Source organism: Muntiacus reevesi, chromosome 4, assembly GCF_963930625.1.
Source record: "Muntiacus reevesi chromosome 4, mMunRee1.1, whole genome shotgun sequence".
In the NCBI taxonomy this organism is placed as follows: domain Eukaryota; kingdom Metazoa; phylum Chordata; class Mammalia; order Artiodactyla; family Cervidae; genus Muntiacus; species Muntiacus reevesi.
This window is the reverse complement of record NC_089252.1, coordinates 34,966,880-34,986,911: the sequence shown is the minus strand read 5'-3', so window position 1 is coordinate 34,986,911 and position 20,032 is coordinate 34,966,880. Positions and strand designations below refer to the sequence as shown.

Genomic DNA, 20,032 nt, shown 5'->3' with positions numbered 1-20,032 from the left:
CTAGTTATTGGAGCACTGACATCTCCAAGGAATTCAGTTCATAAAGCTGAGGCTGTAGGTGAATATACATACATCACATAGCTGCCTGCGAGCAGGGGAGCCATATATCATGCTTATATAGAGAGTGTATAAATACTTATTTTAATGAACATGTTACATTGACCTCTATTCCTCTGCTGAGTATATCGAGCCAATGTCTTGGGAGTTAGAAGAGTTAGAGAGAACTTGGCTGTTGGAGGCAGAGGCTCAACCCAGTTCCCATTTCTCCCATTTCTTGCTGAACAGAGAAAACATAAAATTTCCTGATGTGCCATTGAATAGCAGAAGAGATGGAGGAAACAAAAAAGGGGAAAGGTTTTTGAGAAAAAGTTTCAAAAAAGGAGAATGAATGATTCACAGTATTATTATCACTATGAGAAATGGAATACATATCCTTTCCATGTACATTGTGTTAGAGGATGTTTTACTGGTACAATTTTACTTGGATCAGTTTAGTAGGACAACATTAAAGCTAGGAATTTCCATTTTAATGGTTGATGAAGCTTGGTCATTTTGACTGACATCCGATATTAAATCCTCTTTTTCAGTAAGCTTTCACTCATGATTTAAAAATTTTATTATGTTACATTTTAAATTTAAAGGCACTTATAAATTTCATCATGAAAACATTATAAAGCCAGTAGAGAAATGTTATTTTGTATATTGTACAAGAAGTGATTTTTATATATGTACATGAAACAGGTTTTATTAAGTAGATAGAGTTTTAAAAACAAAAGGTATCATACATATTGTTTTGTTACCAGATTTATTTTAATTAGCAGTATGCTGTTAATAGAGCTTCCCTGGTAGCTCAGCCAGTAAAGAATCTGCCTGCAAGGCAGGAGACCCTGGTTTGATTCTTGGGTCAGGAAGATCTCCTGGAGAAGGGATATGCTACCCACTCCAGTATTCTTGGGTTACCATGGTGGCTCAGATAGTAATCTGAGCTGCAATACAGGAGACCTGGGTTCAGTCCCTGGGGCAGGAAGATCCCCTCAACAAGGAAATGGCAACCCACTCCAGTATTCTTGCCTGGAGAATCCCATGGACCAAGGATCCTGGTGAACTATAGTCTACAGGGTCAGAAAGAGTGACACATGATTGAGCAACTAGTCACAGTATACTGTTAATAAGGTTCATGTTATTGCATTTTCTTTCACATTATTTTTAAAGACTGCATAGATTCTGGAATGGGGATATGACATAGTTTATTTAACCAGCTCTGTAACTGGATGCTTAGGTCGTTTCCCTTCTTTCTATAACCCTGTTGCAGATGCATCAGTAGCTATGTTCTGCTCTGATTCCTTCTTTAGAAAGGAGTCCTAGAAGTGAAATTGATGAGTGAAGAGTCAGAGCTCATTTGGGGCAGAAAACTTTTGAATAGCCCAAAGCTTTGAAAAAACTTAATTTTGGAAACAATACAGAATTAAGAACAGTGGAAACTCTCTTGAAGTAGGAACAGCCCTTAGAGCAGGGTGGCAGTGATGGTTTAGTTACTAAGTCGTTTCCGACTCTTCTGACCCTTTGGACTGTAGCCCACCATTCTCTTCTGTCCAAAGAATTCTCCAGGCAAGAACAGTGCAGTGGGTTGCCATTTCTTTCTCCAGGGGATCTTCCTGACCCAGGGATTGAACCTGGGTCTCCCGTATAGCAGGCAGATTCTTTACTGTCTGAGCAACCAGGGAACCCCTAAGAGCAGAATATCACCTCTCCAAGAAGAACATTGTTAATACAACCCAGGAATTACTGAATCAGAGTTATGGTTGTAAAGAGAACATTTAAAAAATATCTTCCATTAGAGAGTGGATTTAAGAATGTGTTTTCCTTGGTGATTAAACAACTAGGTGTAGCATTTGTGATGGACTGGAGGGCTAAGGAGGACACAGTTTGGAAAGCTTCCAAAAATCATGGGGCAAAACTTTGCAGTTGTTGGCTATATGTTATCATAGCATAATGGTTCTGACTCATTTGGAAACAACAGTAAGAGGTGGGTTTTCCCAGTGACCATGATTATAAATTATTCTTTGGAGTGGAGATTTTAAGAGGCAACTATTTCAGACTTCGACCACACAGTGCGATAGAATTGACCTTTTCAAAATGATTCTTTTTTTTGTTGTTGTAGTAGGAGAGGATCATTTTAAGATTGGTTTAGACATGATGTATCCTTCTTATTGCAGTTGATTCAATTCTGATCCCGAAATGTTAAGTTTTGGATTGACTATTCTTTGGGCGTATTTTTCTGTCTAGACATAACCTAAATGGCAGACAGCAAGGGGCGCTGTAAATATCAGCTGTATCTGCAAATGGAAAGGCAACCTGGGGCCACACATGTGTCATTTTCATCACACACGGAGGGTGTGTTAATCTCAGGTTCCCTTAGCGCTGCTCAGCATTAAGCCCTAAAGAATTTCAGCTGGAGAAAGTAGCTGTGTTCAGTCTTTGTGTCAATTCTGACCACGTCCATAGGGATATTTAGCACCTTACCTTATCAAGGACGGAAGGTGAGGAATCAGTCTAATGCCCGCAGTTGTAACTCCTTGAGAAGCCATCGCCTAGCCCTTCAATATCCTCAAAACCCCCAAGTCTATCTACGGTGGATAACTAGGCTGGAACTTGAATTCTGTTTGACTGGGACCCTAGGAACCTCCTCCTGACAGACACTTCTCCTTGTTCCAGAGTTTTATCTGTGGCTAGTGTCTTGCATCATCCTGGACACATTACCTTTTATCCAGAACTTACCCCTCACCACCTGCCTCTTAGGAGTCATATGGTCTCCAGCTGCTCTGATCTTCATTCACCATACTAAACTTTTTGAATATTGACATTTGCCTGTATTGGACCCAGAGCACCCAATTGATTTGTATCTGTTGAGAGGCCATGAAGATGTTTACATTATTCCCTCCTGGCCTTTGCCCTGCCCATCCTCATAAATTCTCAGCTCTCCTGTTTGCTAAGATCTAACACACCTAGTAGCAGAGGCTGAGTGTGCTGTACTAATGAGGATGACAGCATACAGTAGGCAAAATGCTGTGTTTGTGGCCCCATCTTCAAATATGGAAATGGGAAATAAGTTTGTGTTGTTTAGTCACTAAGTTGTGTTTAACTCTTGCGACCCCATGGACTATAGCCCATCAAGCTCTTCTGTCCATGAGATTTTCCAGGCAAGAATACTGGAGTGCGTTGCTGCTTCCTTCTCCAGGAGATCTTCCCAACCCGGGGATCAAACCCATGTCTCCTGCATTGGCAGGTGGACTCTTTACCACTGAGCCTCCATTGCAAATAATGTAATATTCAATTTTGATAACTGCTTTTACTACATTATTTTCTATTACCAATTTTCCTTTCTATCAATTTTGGAAGCACGATGCAAGAATTGTTTTTTTCCTCTGTGTAACTACCTTTTGGTGGGTCATAGTTCTTTACAACAGCAGTCTGAAATTGCTCAAGGTATGACAATAGAAAAATCCTGAACTGTGTTTAATTTTGCTTGTTGATACTCGGTGAAACTGTTAATCAACATTTGTAAACTTTTAATAGATTTTGTCAAGTTTTCAGGAGATCTGAACAGTTGCTATTGCCTCACTGGGAGAGGCTTATATGAAAAAAATTTATATTTCTTCCCTAAAATGATAGCCACAAGGACACAGTAAAGGGAAGTATGCTATCCATGGTGTGTGTCGGGGGGTACCTGAATCGAGGAAGTGCTATCTAGGTCAAGTTTGTTGCATGTATACTTTTATATATTCTGTTATTCTATTTTATAGTGGTAAAGTCTTTAAGAGGAGGGATAGAGGAACGAGAATAGGGTTATAGTCTGTAATAATGAATTTATTGTTGTCAAAGAAATTAAGTTCTCCAGGCAAGAATACTGGAGTGGGTAGCCATTCCCTTCTCCAGGGGATCTTCCTGACCCAGGGGTAAAACCCAGGTCTCCTGCATTGCAGGCAGATTATTTTACCAGGGAAGACCTTGGGAGCATATAGGGAATGCATTTGCTCCTTTTCTGCCTTGCCTTCTTGCACTCACAGTGCACTCCCACTTCCTCATGGTCTCATCTGGAGCCTGTCCCTTGTGTCTCTCCTCTGGGAGGCATTCTCAACATCCTGTGTGTGCTTTTTCCACACCACCCATGGCTCACTCCATAACTTCTGAGACAAGTTCAGGGGTTGCTGTGAGGGTAAATGAATTTAATGCATTAAAGTGCTTAGAACAGTGCTTGGCATTAAGTAAGTGCTCAGTAAATTTTAGTTATTGTTATCTGCCCATTCCCCATGGGTTGGGGCTTGTTCTGCTGGGCCAGTCACCTTCGGTTCAGGTCCTTTCTGGACAAGAAGATGCCTTGCTTTCTGTGAGAAATACAAGAAAGATCAGAGCAAGGATAAAAGCCTTGGTATTTGGGTTAAAAACAACATTGGAAATGACCTTTATTAGATAAGAAACTACAAAGCTATCCATAGGACCAGCATATTTTATACAATAAAATGTTGATAAATGGAATATTACCTACAACTTGTCAAAGGTTACATCTGTTTTCTTATATTTTTCATGTTAAGTTTTGTGATCAATTTGTATATACGTATATAAGATACCAAAAACTGAGAAAAACTTCAGAGAAAAAGCATCCATGCACAATCACATCTTCATTCTCCAAACAACTCAGTTTATTTCTAACGAGAACGTCAGAAAGTTTCTTACCACGGGAGAGTGACCTTTAAAGAAAAGACCTGACAACCAGATAAACTGCACACCATTTACAGAGGGATTCAGGGAATTTACTCCATCTATTTCCCTGTCCTCTGGAGGAAATTATTCATTCTCGAAGGGCAAAGCTGATTGAGGAAGGAAGAGTCAGACTGAAAACAGACAATGCTTTTAGCTTTGCTCATGAGAAGGAGTCCAGACTTTTGGGTTTTCACCTACAGAGTGAGGTGGTTGAACTAGATCACTTTAAAGGAGCTTCCCAGGTCAAAGAGGGTGAGCTTTCCTGTGCTAAGCTATGCCGTGTCTGTGCTGGTTAGGTAAGAATCATAAACTCTCTACCAGACAGCAAACTCCCTGCTAAATGGGGAACTTCTGTAGCCAGTCCTTGGGTCCTTAGTTTTAACCCAATGCTTGGCCAGTGTTCTAGGCTCTGTCCATGGTACCTGTGGAGAGACTGTAGCAGTGTGGTGGTGAGGGACAAGCAAGGTCATGTATGTGCAAGTGCTTAGAGCTGCAAAGGTTTTTTGTTTTTTGTTTAATGTATGGTGAAGTTGTAAAATGAAAGAACTAAGAATAGACTGAGAATATTTCTTTGGTTTTGAGAACTTAAGAGCTGGAAGAAAATGGGACATCAGAACAACCTAGTCATTTACAATGGAGGAACCAGTAGGTTTCTGGTGTCTGACATTTAACAGAAAGCAGTGTCATTAATCTGAAATCGTGAACCTACAGTTTTTGATTAGTTAATATTAAAATGTATAAAAGGGAATAAAGCAACATATGAGAAAAGAGATTATGTACACCAATCTAAAGGACTTCCCAGGTGGCTCAGATGGTAAAGAACCTGTCTGCCAATGCAGGAGCTACAGGAGACATGGGTTTGATCCCTGGATCAGAAAGATCCCCTGGAGGAGGAAATGGCAGCCCACTCCATTATTCTTGCTCGGAAAATCCCATGGACAAATGAGCCTGGTAGGCTACAGTCCATGGGGTCACAAATAGTCAGACATGGCTGAGCGACTGAGCACATATGCAGACACACCAATACAACACTGTAATGGAGACCACTACTGTATTTCCCCTTGAAGATTTTAGTAAGTAATAGTGATTTTCCAAAAGGACACTACACTGTAAATCAGATGTCCCCCTAAAATGGTAGAAATGTAAGCCTAACTGTAGGAATATCTTCCCTCTTCTCATTTAGATGCTGACTTTTGCTTCCGCCTGGGAGACTTTGGGCAGAAGTTCCATTTATTTACTGTCATTGAGTTAATTTCACATATGCCGAATGTCTTCTGACTTGATAGTAATGGACCAGGCTCTCAATTTGCCTCCCATGCCAATGTATATTTTTAGCTCAATCACTGAGGAATTAAAATGTATTTGCTTGTTATCAGTGCAGCTTGTAAGTGAAATACTGGAGAGTTTCTTAGTTCATGGGTACAGGAGAGGTTCTGTAAGCTCAGGAACATGCTATAAAGGTGCCCATGTCTTCAGACTGACCTGAATTTTCAAAATTTACTGTTTAACAACAAATGATTAGCACTGGTGTTCATTGTAATAGAGCAGTCTTTGGCAGCGTGGATGGTGTGAGTGGGCACAGACCGCTAGGTGAATTAGCAGATGAGAGTTCAGAGAGATTGGGTAGAAGTAGAAAAAGAAAATAAAAGAAGAATTAAGCACACCCTTCACATATACTTTTAAAGTTATGATTTATTCTTATAAGAAAGATATGCTCATTTAAGAACATTTAGAAGATACTAACAACCATATAGAAAAAAGGTGAAAAATCTTGCAATCCTGTTATCTGGAGATAAATACTACCAATTTAGTATGTAGCACTCCTCAGGCTGTTTGCTATATATTTAAATTATATATATATATATTTTATATATATACACACACAAACATGAAATCTTCCTGTTTTATAATCAGTCTTTCCCACCTATAATACCATGAATATACTTTTAAGTAACTAAGTACAGCAAGTTCTTTAAATCACACACTAAACCAGTTTTTCCTTAAGGTCATTGGAACCAAATATCATATATAAAAACTTTATTTGTAAAATACCTTAAACTTTTTAGATACTATCAAAATCCTACCCTGAGCTGTGCCAGACACATAAGAGATTTTATGATGATATAACTGTTATGTTATTTGAGAAGGAGAGTCCTTAATCTTGAAGGGAATTTAAGATTTCTAAGAGAGAGGGGAAACAGTGATTTGCATTTTGGGCTGTGGTACACACGCTTCAGCAAAAGCTAGAACTGTCCATGGTGCTGAAGACCTCTGCGAAGGCTTCCACTTAGCATTTCTCAGTTAAATTTACTGACTCAGTACTCACAGCATAAAGTGACTGGGCACACATGTACTCACTGCATAAAATTAATCACCACTAATTATCACAATTGGCCTACAAGATGAGAGACATTTTCTTTATTTTTACACCAGGAAACGATGTAAGAGACAGGCAACAATTTAGGAAGGTTCTTTCGCAAAGGACGGAAATCCTTCAAGCTATTTTAATGAAAAGGAATTTAATTTAAGAAATGTAGTATTTATAAAATTATGGAAAGTGCTGACACAGCAGCCCCTAACCTGGGTCTCATGGAATGACTCACAGAACACCACTACAGAACTATCCAGCCAAAGGAACTGCTGTCTCTACTGCATCTGGGTAACTGGGAGTCATGAAGTTTCATGCCAATTGCTGCTCCAAGACCACACTGTCTTGGCTATCATCTGGGGTTTAGATGCTGGCATCAGAATGAGGCCCTCCAGAGCCAGGCTGAGATTACAATACATACAGGAGCAAAATGGATAGTCTGCTTTCTGCCTCTCAGCATTCACTAAACCAGTTACTGGACACTCAGCTCTTTGCTGATACTGTTTTGGGAAAACCAAGTCCCCATGATCCCTGTATCCCTGTGCACCAGCAGAAATAATAGGAGCTATAGAAGTAGCTTCTGAAGACTTTTGTTTTCCAGATATCCCACGAGTACTTCATATTAGTGGAACCTAAAGCACACCCTGAACCTTAGTTGCAAAGGTACCTGGGAGGAGTGGTTTTCAGAACAAGTTAAACTGAAAGGAAAGGAGAACAAGTGTGCTTTTAGATGACTTTACTTATCATCACAGGGAGCTGTTATTCAGAACTAAGTTTAAAGCACTGGGTTCTTTCTATACCACACAAGTTGATTTGGAATCAATATGAAATTTACTCAGATGACCTTGGGGATTATTTTTAGTAATTTCTAGTATATAAGTGGGTATTTGTTGATCAAGAAGGACTTGAGTCAGAGACTCAGAGAAGTCTGTTATAGCCTGTCTTGGAGTTGGAAGCCTGTAGGGCTCTTTAGTTGAGTTAGACTGAAAAGTCATGATCATGAATGAGAGAAAGCATTACAAGAAAAGCTAGGGTGATGTCTGCCTAGCCTCAACAGAAAATATTTTCTGAGCAGAGAGAATTTGTAAATACCTAAAACCATTGGCAAATCATTTAACAGCATTCTCTATGGAAAATAATTCTATTTATGAAAAGAATCTCAAGAGATTATGAGCAAGGTTATGGGGATTAGTGAGGTTTGATAATGTGATTGCCTTCACATTATTGTGGTGGATTTGAGATTCCAGTCTTTGTCTGTTTGGTTCTTGTGGGGTGGAATTTCCTTTCCCATGTTGATTGAACCGTATGTGAGAACATCCTGGCTTCTCTGCACTCTTCACTCCTCTAGAAGTTACTGGTTAATTCAGAAGCAGGACTTCAGCTTCTTCTGTTTCTTTTGGAAACTAGCTGCTTACAGGAAGCAGAATTCTGGTCTGTGCTTCTGTGCTACAGCTTTTAGAGTCAGCACTTGGAACTCAAGCTGGTATTTGTGAATGTCTGTCATATTTTGGGGTTTGGTTCAAGAATCCCCTGGTTTTCGAAACCTGAATCACATTCATGAATATTGTTGATATCAATAGTAAATAAGTGATACTTTGTTATTTATCTATAGTTTTTCTAATTAGATTTGTTCAGAAGTAAATTATGGTTTATATTTTGATCCCATACTACATACCTTTCCCTATAGAAAGTTAAATAAGAAAACTAAACATAAAATGAACAGAAGATAAAAAGGAGACCGTAAATAGCAGACATGAAGCTGGAAAGAGAGAAAAAAAATACAACAGCTCAGCTGTTGGGAAAAATTCAGAGGAGAAATAATCAACTCCATATATCAAAATCCCAAGTGCACAGCATAAAACAATAATTAATGTTCATGATGGCAACCCTTGATCCATCAAGAAAAATTAAGTTATGTTCAGCAGACTTTCTTTTCTTTACCTAAGCTGGGAAAGAATGTGTAATATATTTTAGAAAGATTTATCCTTTTGATAAAGGAAATATCATTTTACTTATATTTGCTGGACTCTCTAAGGAATACTATTGTGAAAATAAATATAGAAAAACAGAAGAGATTGTTGAGGATAACTTCTTCAGCACACATTATCTTTAAAGATTTTACCATAGCACACACATTTTCCTACTCTCCTTCGATATGTCTCATCAGGATTAATTTTTAAAATTTTGCATTAATTGGTAAAGTCAGCTCTAAGTGCCTGTTGGAACATGATAGATCATTTGATCTTGTCTTTAAAGAAAAGATAGATGTAAAGCATCTCTCTGGGTCTAAATTAAGTTGAATCTTGGGCTTCAAACCTATCAGATATAAATTATAATTATACTCACAAAAGTGGATAAGTGATGTTGTATTCACTTCAGACGTGGATATTCTAATTGACATTGCAGGTAGGAAAAAGAGAAGTTTGGCAGTTTGAATGTTTTCAGGAGAGGTGTGAAGATGTAAAAGCCTTTGCTGGGCTGCATTTTGAGCAGTCCAGGACCTGGCTTCTTCAGAGCCCTGGAGTTGAGGAAACCGAGAAGGGCTGACCTCATGCCAATCATTCTATATGAGACGACAACACACAAAGTGGACCACCAGTTTACCAAATCACAGCAAAGTAGGGGAGGATGAGGAGGAATATTTGTAACCTCACCCAGGGTACCCTCTTTGTTACATCAGGATACTTCAGAGACCAAGTGAATAGTTTACAGGTTGCTTGGTAAGCATGGTATTAAGACAAAGAGAGATGGATAATCTTGGTCATTTCAACCAGCTGATGGTATGGCATTTTGAATCATCCCTGAGCTGATGTAGAGTTGTAGTAATATATAATTATGAATCATCCTGTAGGCACATTATAAATACCTTAACTTATATCACTTCATTAATACTCCTAGCCACTCCATGAGGTAACCTCCTAGGAGGGGTCCTCCCCAGTAAGTAGATGAAAAAATGGAGGAACGAGAGTTTAAGTAACTCTCCTAAGATCAAAGACTGGCAAATTTGAGAGGTTGGAGTCCAAAGCCAGTGGTCTTAAGAGCTTCATTATTTATCCCTCTAAGGTTTGTATGTTTGTCCTGGATTTAGTGTTTCTTCTCTCAGGATAGTGCTGGATAAACACCAAAAATTCTCATTTTTTTCCCACTTTCCTTTTCTATATTCCAAGCTCTCCACTGCAATTTTGGTCTTAAGCTTCCTCCAGACAAATTACAGGCAACTGGGTTGTTACTATTTACTAACTTACATTCTCATCCCAGTCCTTTCACTCTGAGATCTCATCCAGTTTATTTGAATTGAGTGCTTGGTGTTCGCAAATTCTCTGGTCATCCATTTATAATGTTTGAGTTATTCTCGGGGGGACTGAGAGTCTTGAGCCTCATTTCCACCTAGTATTTTAATAACTTTGCTACAACCTAGTTTCTGTTACTCCTAAGCTCTTAGGCATAGGATAAAATGTCCTTCTCATTATTGCTTTCTTATATCACCTATATCACCAACAATTAATGGATAAAATATTGGTAGAAAATAGTCTCAAAGATGGATTATAAAACTAACTTGGTACTATTTAACTAGGTACCTTCCTAAGAATTCCAAAATTCTCATTATAAGATGGATCCCAGTCTTGTACAATTTTCTTTCTATTTTCATTGAATTTTAAGAACTGGGACTAGCAAAAGAGTCTTACTTGTTTTAGTTTATTTATTTATTTTTATCTGTACTTAGAGATTTTCTAAGAATAGCATGGAAGGGGATTTGACTTTTGTCATTTCTAGTATGGTCATTTTCCCATCATTAGTCATATGAATCATGACTGTGAAAAATGAGTCAAAATTCCCCCCACTTTATTTTATGTTTTCCTGCAACTGAAGAGGTAATCTCTGACCTGAATCCTCATATTAGGATATAGTTCAGATTCTCTGAGATCTTTGGAGGAAAAGTGCATTATATAGCCTTCTATGAAGCATTTGAGATAGCCCTTTATGAATTACTCTGTGCTGACAATTTTACTCGACTGTACCGGAAGACGTGGGATGGATTATGAATGAGTTGTGGAGGCAATTCAATTTTCTGGACTGTCAGTCACCCTAAAGGCAGGTGAGGTCGTAGAACAAATAACCCCACTCTTCCAAAATCCTGTGTGGAAGCTCAGACCTTCTGAAAGCCTTCAATGCATAGTCCTGCCTTGGCAGTAAACTGCCAAATGATCAGCAAAGTCAGAGTGTCGCTTGGCAGAGTGGCAGAAGTGCTGCTACCTGCCTCCATGGGAAGAACAAAAGGGGTTGGGGTTTTCTAACCTGTGGTACAGACGCGAGGCCAGGATTGTACCTCGGGCTCCATCCAGTCTTTGGAGCTGTTTCAATTCATAAATTATAAATGTCATATATTGCTGCACAGGTCATGAGAGAATTGTAGATGTTAATTCCAAGACTGTTATTAGTGGAAAGCGATCCTTTGGGAGACGGGGAAGTGGATTGAGGGACACAGACAGGGAATTAGAAATGCACATTGTCCAGAGAGGCTGAAGTAATGTGATGCTAATAATTAGAGTTTGAAAATGTCAGCAGCAGATGGGACCTGCTGTCACTTGCCAATCGCAGACTGTTAAGGTCCCCATAACACATGTGTGATTCCCTTGGAGCAAAGAGTTGATAGCACAAAACAGTAACAGAAGTGTCTAAGGAGTTTGAAACTGTGAAAGATCTATTTAGCCATAAACATGCCCTGTTGGGAGGGATGTGGTGTGAGGGAGTAAAACACAAACGAGGAGCGTGAACAGGGGAGTCAGCTAAAGTTTAAGAATGATGGGAGTCTTCACAGATACAGAGAACACACTAGTGGTTACCTAGTGGGGAGGGAGTGGAGGGAGGGGAGGTACAAACCATTATTTACAAAATCAGCTACCAGGATACACTGTATGACACAGGGAGTATAGCCCATATTCTTTAATTATAAATGAAGTATTACCTGGCAGGGGAGATACTGTGATCACGAAGGTGGTTCTCCCAGAGCGAGGCTCACCCATTGCACAGCGGGTGTGTTGACCTCTGCGATTTCCTCAAATGTGGGAAACTCGACTGCATAATTTATGGTAGTGGGGGACTGCCTGCGCGCTTTCCCCTGTAAAAAACAAACAAACAAATAAATAAATAAATAAATAAATAAATAAATGGAGTATAACCTTGAAAAATGGTGAATCACTACATTGTAAACCTGTCACATGTAATATGGTACATCAACTGTACTTCATTCAAAACATGTATGTCCTAGTATAAAAAAGAGAGTTACATGAGTCTTGTTTAAAACACATATATATGGAATTTAGAAAGATGGTAACGATAACCCTATATGCAAAACAGAAAAAGAGACACAGATGTATAGAACAGAATTTTGGACTCTGTGGGAGAAGGCAAGGGTGGGATGTTTCGAGAGAACAGCATTGAAACAATTATATTATCTAGGGTGAAACAGATCACCAGCCCAGGTTGGCTGCATGAGACAAGTGCTCAGGCCTGGTGCACTGGGAAGACCCAGAGGGATCGGGTGGAGAGGGAGGTGGGAGGGGGGATCGGGATGGGGAATACATGTAAATCCATGGCTGATTCATGTCAATGTATGACAAAAACCACTAGAATATTGTAAAGTAATTAGCCTCCAACTGATAAAAATAAATGGAAAAAAAAAACTTCATTTAGTCACAATCATAAAAAACTATCTTTCTTGGGTTGCCTATTTTTGAATGAAATAATCTCCCTTTTGTGTTCTGAAAAAAAAAAAACTTCTTACAGGAATAGCCCATAAACTGATTTCCAAATCTAAAAAATAAAGTCATAGTAAAAAATGATGCTTTTCCAAGCTCAAAATATGTATTTTTCACATCAGCTTTCTTCAGGGGGATGAAATATAATGCAAATCCAACCATTACCTGCTCCATACCCTCATTTTGTTAACTAACAGGCAAATAATCTGGTCAGTAAGCAAACAAAATGCAGGAAAAAGGCAACAGAGAGAGAAATGTCACCTTAATACAAAAGCATTCTGAGTAAAAATATTCTAGCTTTTGTCCTCTAGAAAATGTCATTAAAAAAGCACATTCTCTCTCACTAAATCCATGGTAAAGAGAAACGACTCTATTTCCTGCTTGTTTTCATGCTCTTTCTCCCTTTCCACATCAAGTCTGTGGTGAGGGAACACTTGAGTGGTGTGGTACCTTTCGAACTGACCTTTTGTGTCTTTCTAAACTATTGATGAAAATGTTTATTAATTGGGAAGTTGGTAGGAATGACATTCACTATCAGTATATTCTGACAACAGGACTGGTAATCTAGAGCATATTAAGCAATACAATTACATTTTGTAGTTTAATTAGACTCTGAGAGTGCACACTTTTCTCTTGACCTAAGTTTGTTGGAGAACTTTGGTTTTTACTCAAACAATAAAATCACATGTTTCCATCATGGGGAAAATGGCCTGAAAGCCTAAAAAATGTTTCATTTTTTGGTCCAGATACAGAGTTTCTTTTTGAAAGGTAGAAATCCTAAATTCAAATGAGTTGAAATTGATACATTTATATATTTTTCTTGATTGCTTTTCATGTCAGGGAAGTGATAAATAAATAAATGCTTTTCATATCAGGGAAACAACTTATTCCCAGATGGGCCTATTTCAAAACTGAGGCAGGCACTAGCAGGATCAGACCCATAATGGAAGTACAAAGTCTTAACCACTGGACCACCAGGGAAGCTTAAGAGTAGCATTGTTGTTGTTCAGTTGCTCTGAATCCAACTTTTTGTGACCCCACAAACTGTAGCATGCCAGGCTTCCCTGTCCCTCACCATTTCTCAGCACTTGCTCAAACTCATGTCCATTGAGTCGGTGATGCCATCCAACCATCTCATTTTGTCAACCTCTTCTCCTCCTGCCTTCAATCTTTCCCAGAATCAGGGTCTTTTCTAGTGAGTTGGCTCTTTGCATCTTTGTGAAAAAATAATTTGGGCAGATTGAAACAAATACATTGGCTACAAGAAGGTTGGTAGTGACATAGCAGAAGAATTTCTTGAACGTGTGGCCAAACCCCATACAGAGGTGTGTGGCATGAGTCTTTGGCAGAGGCAAGCAGTTGGTAAAATAGGTCTTTCCTTGCAGAAGCAAAGTTCTTAGTCTCTTATCTGAGGTTCTGGGGTGAAATTGCACAATCTGGTAAGAATGTTAGTGGTATTCCAGGTCCTGGGTCATACAGGGGCAAATTCAAGATGGTTACACAGATGGAGGGACCTACAACCTTGGGTAGCCCCAGGTTTTGTCTGAAAAAGTTCCACTCTCAGCCCATGTGGTTTAGGTGGCCTGATCACATCGTTATGGCCTGGAATGGGCCCGCATTGGCTAGCATCAGTGAGCACATGCTACCAGTTGATCATATTTTACAGATGAAAATGGACCCAAACAATGAGATTTTTTATGAGGTTTCAGGAAGAGGGGTGCCCTTTTCTGCTAGACTTGAATAAGAGAATATATGAAGAAGAGTTGTAGCCTCCTTGGTCTAGATTTTGAGCATTGCATCAGTATTGAGGATTTTGGAGCCAAGAAATGGAATGAGAGGAATCAGCTCCTGGTGACATTGTTAGAGCTCCAGCATCAAGCTTTGTTGAGACAGGAGTAAAGCGTTATTAAGGAATAGTACTAGTGAGAGGAAAAGGGAAGAAGCAGGATTGGGCCAGAGAAAAACTGGATATTTCTCATAACACGAATGAATTAATTTTCTAACAGAGTATTTCAGGCTCCCAAGCATGCAGCTGACTTCACTACCTTACAAAGTGTGTTTGTTTTAAGCCTACCATTAAGAGGGCTGCTGTCTATTTGACTTACTCAGCTCTACTTCCATAACCTCTTTCATTCTGTTGAGCCCTTAAAATTTCATATCTCTCCAATGAGACAAATTCTTTGGCAGAAGTATTTAATATCAACTGAAGAAAGCAGAACTGAGAACAAGGAGTGTAAAACTTGAGTCAAGTGGCTTATTTTCTGTAGGTCTCAGTTTTCTATTTTGGTAAATGAGGGAGTGGGTCCAGATGATGTCTAAGATCCTTCCAGCCCTTAGATTCTAATATGTTGTGGAAACAATTTTGATTTAAGGATTTCAATTTCAAGGTGACTTTGAAAGGCTACAACACAGTTTAGCTAGAAAAGCATTAATAAAACTAGTAAGAAATTAAAAGAATAATCAATTAAAAGTGAATTCCAGGGCTCAAGAATATTATGGAATATACCTGCAAGAGGAATCCAGAATTAGAGACTGTGGGAAAAATGAGGAATGAAGTGAGAAAATATTTGGAGAGAATCAGATATTGCAATAGAGGAGGTAAGAATAATTAATTCATTTATTCCATCATATATTTGTTGGGGATATTGTGTATGCCACACCAGTAGGCCTTAGGGATACACAAATATAAAAGACATTACCCCTTTCTTTGAGGAGCCAGTAATCTAATTGTGGAGATGTATTGATAAACAAATGCCGTAGTCTAACACGCGCTTCACTGGAATAGAGAAGTCACAGATTTGTAGAGGAGCTTGTATTGAAGACAGCATTCTATTTGAATTCTAAAATTGGACTGTACAGTTTCTTTGATAAGTTATTCACACACAAAATGTATATCATAAATTCATAACACCAAATTAATAGAATTTCTGTGATTAAATTTATTTCCTAATTTAGCAAAATACATGCATGCCAAATTTTAAATTTGGGACCAAATCTTTGTTTTTTGAGAAAGAGGGGATGAGAGAGATAAAACTCTTAAAAATTAAATCTTGTAATTGCTGGAACAATCTTTACCAAGCCCAGCCAATACCTTGTTATACTCTAAATATAACTTGTCATTTTATGACAAAATCCAATTTTGAGATTAAGTGAAAATCCATTTTAATTTTCAATTGTTCATCATACTCGAATACCAAAAATTTACAGAAGGCACTTTCACATTTATTTCGTGTCAGGTGATGAGGAATTATACCCTCTGCACCCCTAGAAGATGGTAAGATTGATGAGCTATTTCTGCAGGCAATTGGAATAGACACTATTAAATAATGTATTGTCTTCAGTCACTTTAGTTTAACAAGATTTCACCCTAAGTCATCTCTGAATATCACCCCCGAAGAAATTTAATTCATTGATCTTATGCCCCAAAGAATGATTCTATATGGTAGCTATCTGATAGTTAATATATATCATGACTGGTAGTTGTTCTTACTGACTTACAGAAATTCTCAAAATAATTTGTATTTTTGAGATTAAAATACAGCATTTGACTTTCAATATAAGGAGTGGGCAACATTTAAGACCTGAGGTAAAGGACAAAAGCATAATGAGAAAAATTAAAAGAGCATAAAGAGGCCATAATAATGTAACTGTTTCAAAAACATTCTCTTACTAACTAATGCTTAGCTACAGCCAGCCAAACAAAAATAAATTGTCTTAATGTAGCCAAGTTAATGTAATCAAATTATCAATTTAAAAAAAAGCAAGGGGAATTCAATTTGTTCTTGCTAGTTGCCAATTCTTTCCAGGCATGCTTTGAAATTTTGGTCTTCTACAGACCCTCACTAAATAATTCTGTTTTTCCCACAAACTAAAATTAGTAGAATTTGATGGTGAGAGGTGGAAATATCTGTTTTTGTAGGAGAAAATATTTCTGTACAGACATTCATCTTTTCAGTGGTTAAGGATAAACATATTTGAAAACTAGGGACAGATAAATAAATTAGTTCTCAAACTTTGTCTATCCTCTTTTATCTTTGCATTTATAAAAATTCTGGTATAATGTTCATGCCAGTAAAATGCTGGAATCTTAAATATAATTACCAACCAAATCAAGATGAGAACATTTCCATTATTCCAAATTTTCTTCTTGCATTTTCCCAATTAGTAAGACTCTCTCCTCAGAGGTAACTGTTTTTCTGACTTCTATCATGATATATTAGCTTTACCTGTTCTTGAATTTGATATAAATTGATAGTATAGTTCTTTGATGATGACTTTTAAAATCATGTCTATATCATCACTATAAATTTGTTTAGGTGTCACAATATACCAGATTAGTGCTTCAAACTCATTATGTTGTCTCTCCAGTATTGGATTTCCTGTCTGTATTATAATTAAAAGTGGATTACTTTCACTTAAGTTAAATGATTCTGAATTTAAATGGGATGGGTATGAAGCAGTTCATTTTGGTGGAATAGTGCATCCTGGCAGATCAGGGTGCATGAACTAGGCTAACAGGTGGGCAGAGGGGCTTGCTGTGCTGGGGGGAGGAGAATCATTGACATGTTTCTCAGTCTGGGTTGTTGGACAGAGACTATATTAGGTTCTGTTTGCAGAGATGGGTACATGGCGAGGCCTACATTTTGGGAATAGGATAAGAGCCCATACTGGGGTCAGGGGTGAGCAGGGAGAATGTGATGCACCTGAGAGTTTGGGCCATAGATGTGCCTGTGTCTCATTCTTTAGCAAATGCTTCTTCTGCCTGTGATGGTTGATTCCAGCCTGAAGACAGAGGTCAGGTGGCTCCCTCTCCCATTCTGGAAGGTGACACATAGAAGTTCAGAAAAAGCAGGACCAGTCTTCTTAGAGTACCTACAAGATAAAGGCCTGGTGCCTGGACATGGTGTACGTGCCTCACAAAGCACAGCTGACCTGTGCTTTTGGTGGCTTCAGCTGCCAGCACTCTGCTAGATGCACTCTAAATTCCAGGGGCTCGGAGGTCTGTGTAAACTGCTTCATCTGCCTGCACTGTCCTGCCCTCTTTACCAACTGGAATAGATGATCATGTACAGATAGGGAGAAAGCAAGCTTAGACCATTGGCTTGTCTGGACACTCATCTGAGCTCTGTCTCTTACCAGCCTTGTGATGCTGGGCAAGTTACTTAATTTCTCCAAGTCTCAGTTTCTCTTTTCACCAAAGAGGGACATGACGGTACTTTTTTTTGGGGGGGGGGTGTTAAATGAGATAGATTCTAAGTGACTAGTTGCCCAGTTGGTCACCATTTCCACCAGATGGGAAAGAACTTATTTAACCTATAACCCCTCAGGAGTTTGGGATGGACATGTATACATTGCTATGTTTAAAATGGATAACCAACAGGGACCTACTGTATAGCCCAGGGAACTCTGCTCAATGATGTGTGGCAGCCCAGATGGGAGGGAGTTTGTGGGAGAATGGATGCATGTGTATGTGTGGCTGAGTCCCTTTGCTGTCCACCTGAAACTATCATAATATTGTTAATCAGCTATACACCAACGCAAAATAAAAAGTTAAAAAAATGTAGGCCCTCAAAATTCAACTAAAATAACTCTCTATTCAAAAGTCTTCTTTGATCCTACCAGGAAGAGTAACGTTTTCACATAGCCCTGTTCTAGTACTTCCCACACTTGTGTGTGTTCAGGTGCTCAGTCTTGTCTGACTTTTTGCAACCCCGTGGATTATAGCCCATGAGACTCCTTTGTCTATGGGGTTCTTCAGACAAGAATACTGGAGTGGGTTGCCATTTCCTTCTCCAGCGGATCTTCCCAACCCAGGGACAGAACCCGAGTTTCTGACACCTCCTGCATTGCAGGTGGATTCTCTACCACTGAGCGGCTGAGAAATTCCCATACTTAAAAATGATTATTTCCTTTCTAACTCCTCCTCTGGACACTATACTACCTGAGGAATGGGACTGTGTCTTTCTCAGTTACAGTTCCGGTGCTGCCATGGGGTCAGGTACAGAGTGGGCACTCAGGAGATATTTGTCACATGTGTGAATAAAACCTGGCATGCTGCAGTCCATGGGGTTGCAAGGAGCCGGACATGACCGAGCAACTGAACAACAGCAGCAATGAGTAAGGGCTGTTATTTGGCCATGATACATTGTACCTCATTTGTTTTTGGTAATTTTCCTTCAACGCATGGTTCAAGTTCAAGATTTTTTTGTAGCGAAAGTATGAGTTTCACTGAGTCTTTCAAATTTACCTGTTGAGTTACTCTAGCTACCTTAAATTGGCTTGACAATCAACACCAACACAAAATTACTATTTATGAACTGATTCTCTGTTGGAAGGTTCAGCAGTGACACTGTGAAAATAGCTGCAATTTAGCAATTCAGTAGCATTTGCCTCAGTGAAGGAGTTAGTATAAATAATAACCTTTAGCTTCAACTGATCCCCTGAAGGAGGAAATGGCAACCCACTCCAGTATTCTTGCCGGGAAAATCCCATGGACAGAGGAGCCTCATGGGCTATATAATCCGTGGGGTCCCAAAGAGTCAGGCACGACAGAGAAACTGAGCACAGAATACACAACAACTTCAACTGAAACCACAAAATCAGTGTCAGACTTCCGGGATGAAGATTTACATAGGAGCCTGGCTATTCATTTCACATTATGCTTTCGCTATTATCGTAATATATCAGTTTAATTTCTGACTATGAGTCCCAAGGCTTGAGAAACGACACTAACAAAACAGGAAATGTTTCCCCCTACCAGAGATGTAACTACAAGATTCTTTTGATATTGGATTATTAATATTGTGACGAAAATAAAGCTTCTCTGCACGCCCACCAGCAAGGGAAGTAAGTTGACAGCCACAGGCAATTCCTGTAATGGTGCTCATGGTTTCTACTCTTCTCCCTGCCTCTTCCTAATGTTTTTCCTAAGGAGAAACACACAGGTGTCCTCTATGTACCACAGAACAGTTTACATTTAGCTGTCTTGATCTATAGAGCAGTTTAAATTCTAAAGAAGCAAATATCCCTAGTATATTTATCTTATAAGTGAAAGTCTGTAGCGTCTAATTTCCCCTCCCCTCCCCGCCATCTCTAGTTGCCATGAATCTGATCTCTTTTTATATGCATTTGTTTCTCTCTCTCT

At 39.0% G+C, this 20,032-nt stretch overlaps 1 non-coding gene across 1 annotated transcript; it reads left to right on the top strand.

The window, feature by feature from the left end:
* The first annotated feature begins 12,087 nt into the window (after positions 1 to 12,087).
* Positions 12,088 to 12,251, top strand: LOC136168138 (U1 spliceosomal RNA). The gene has a single exon (XR_010663286.1). It is a non-coding gene; the product is annotated as a U1 spliceosomal RNA (small nuclear RNA).
* The last annotated feature ends 7,781 nt before the right edge of the window (positions 12,252 to 20,032 follow it).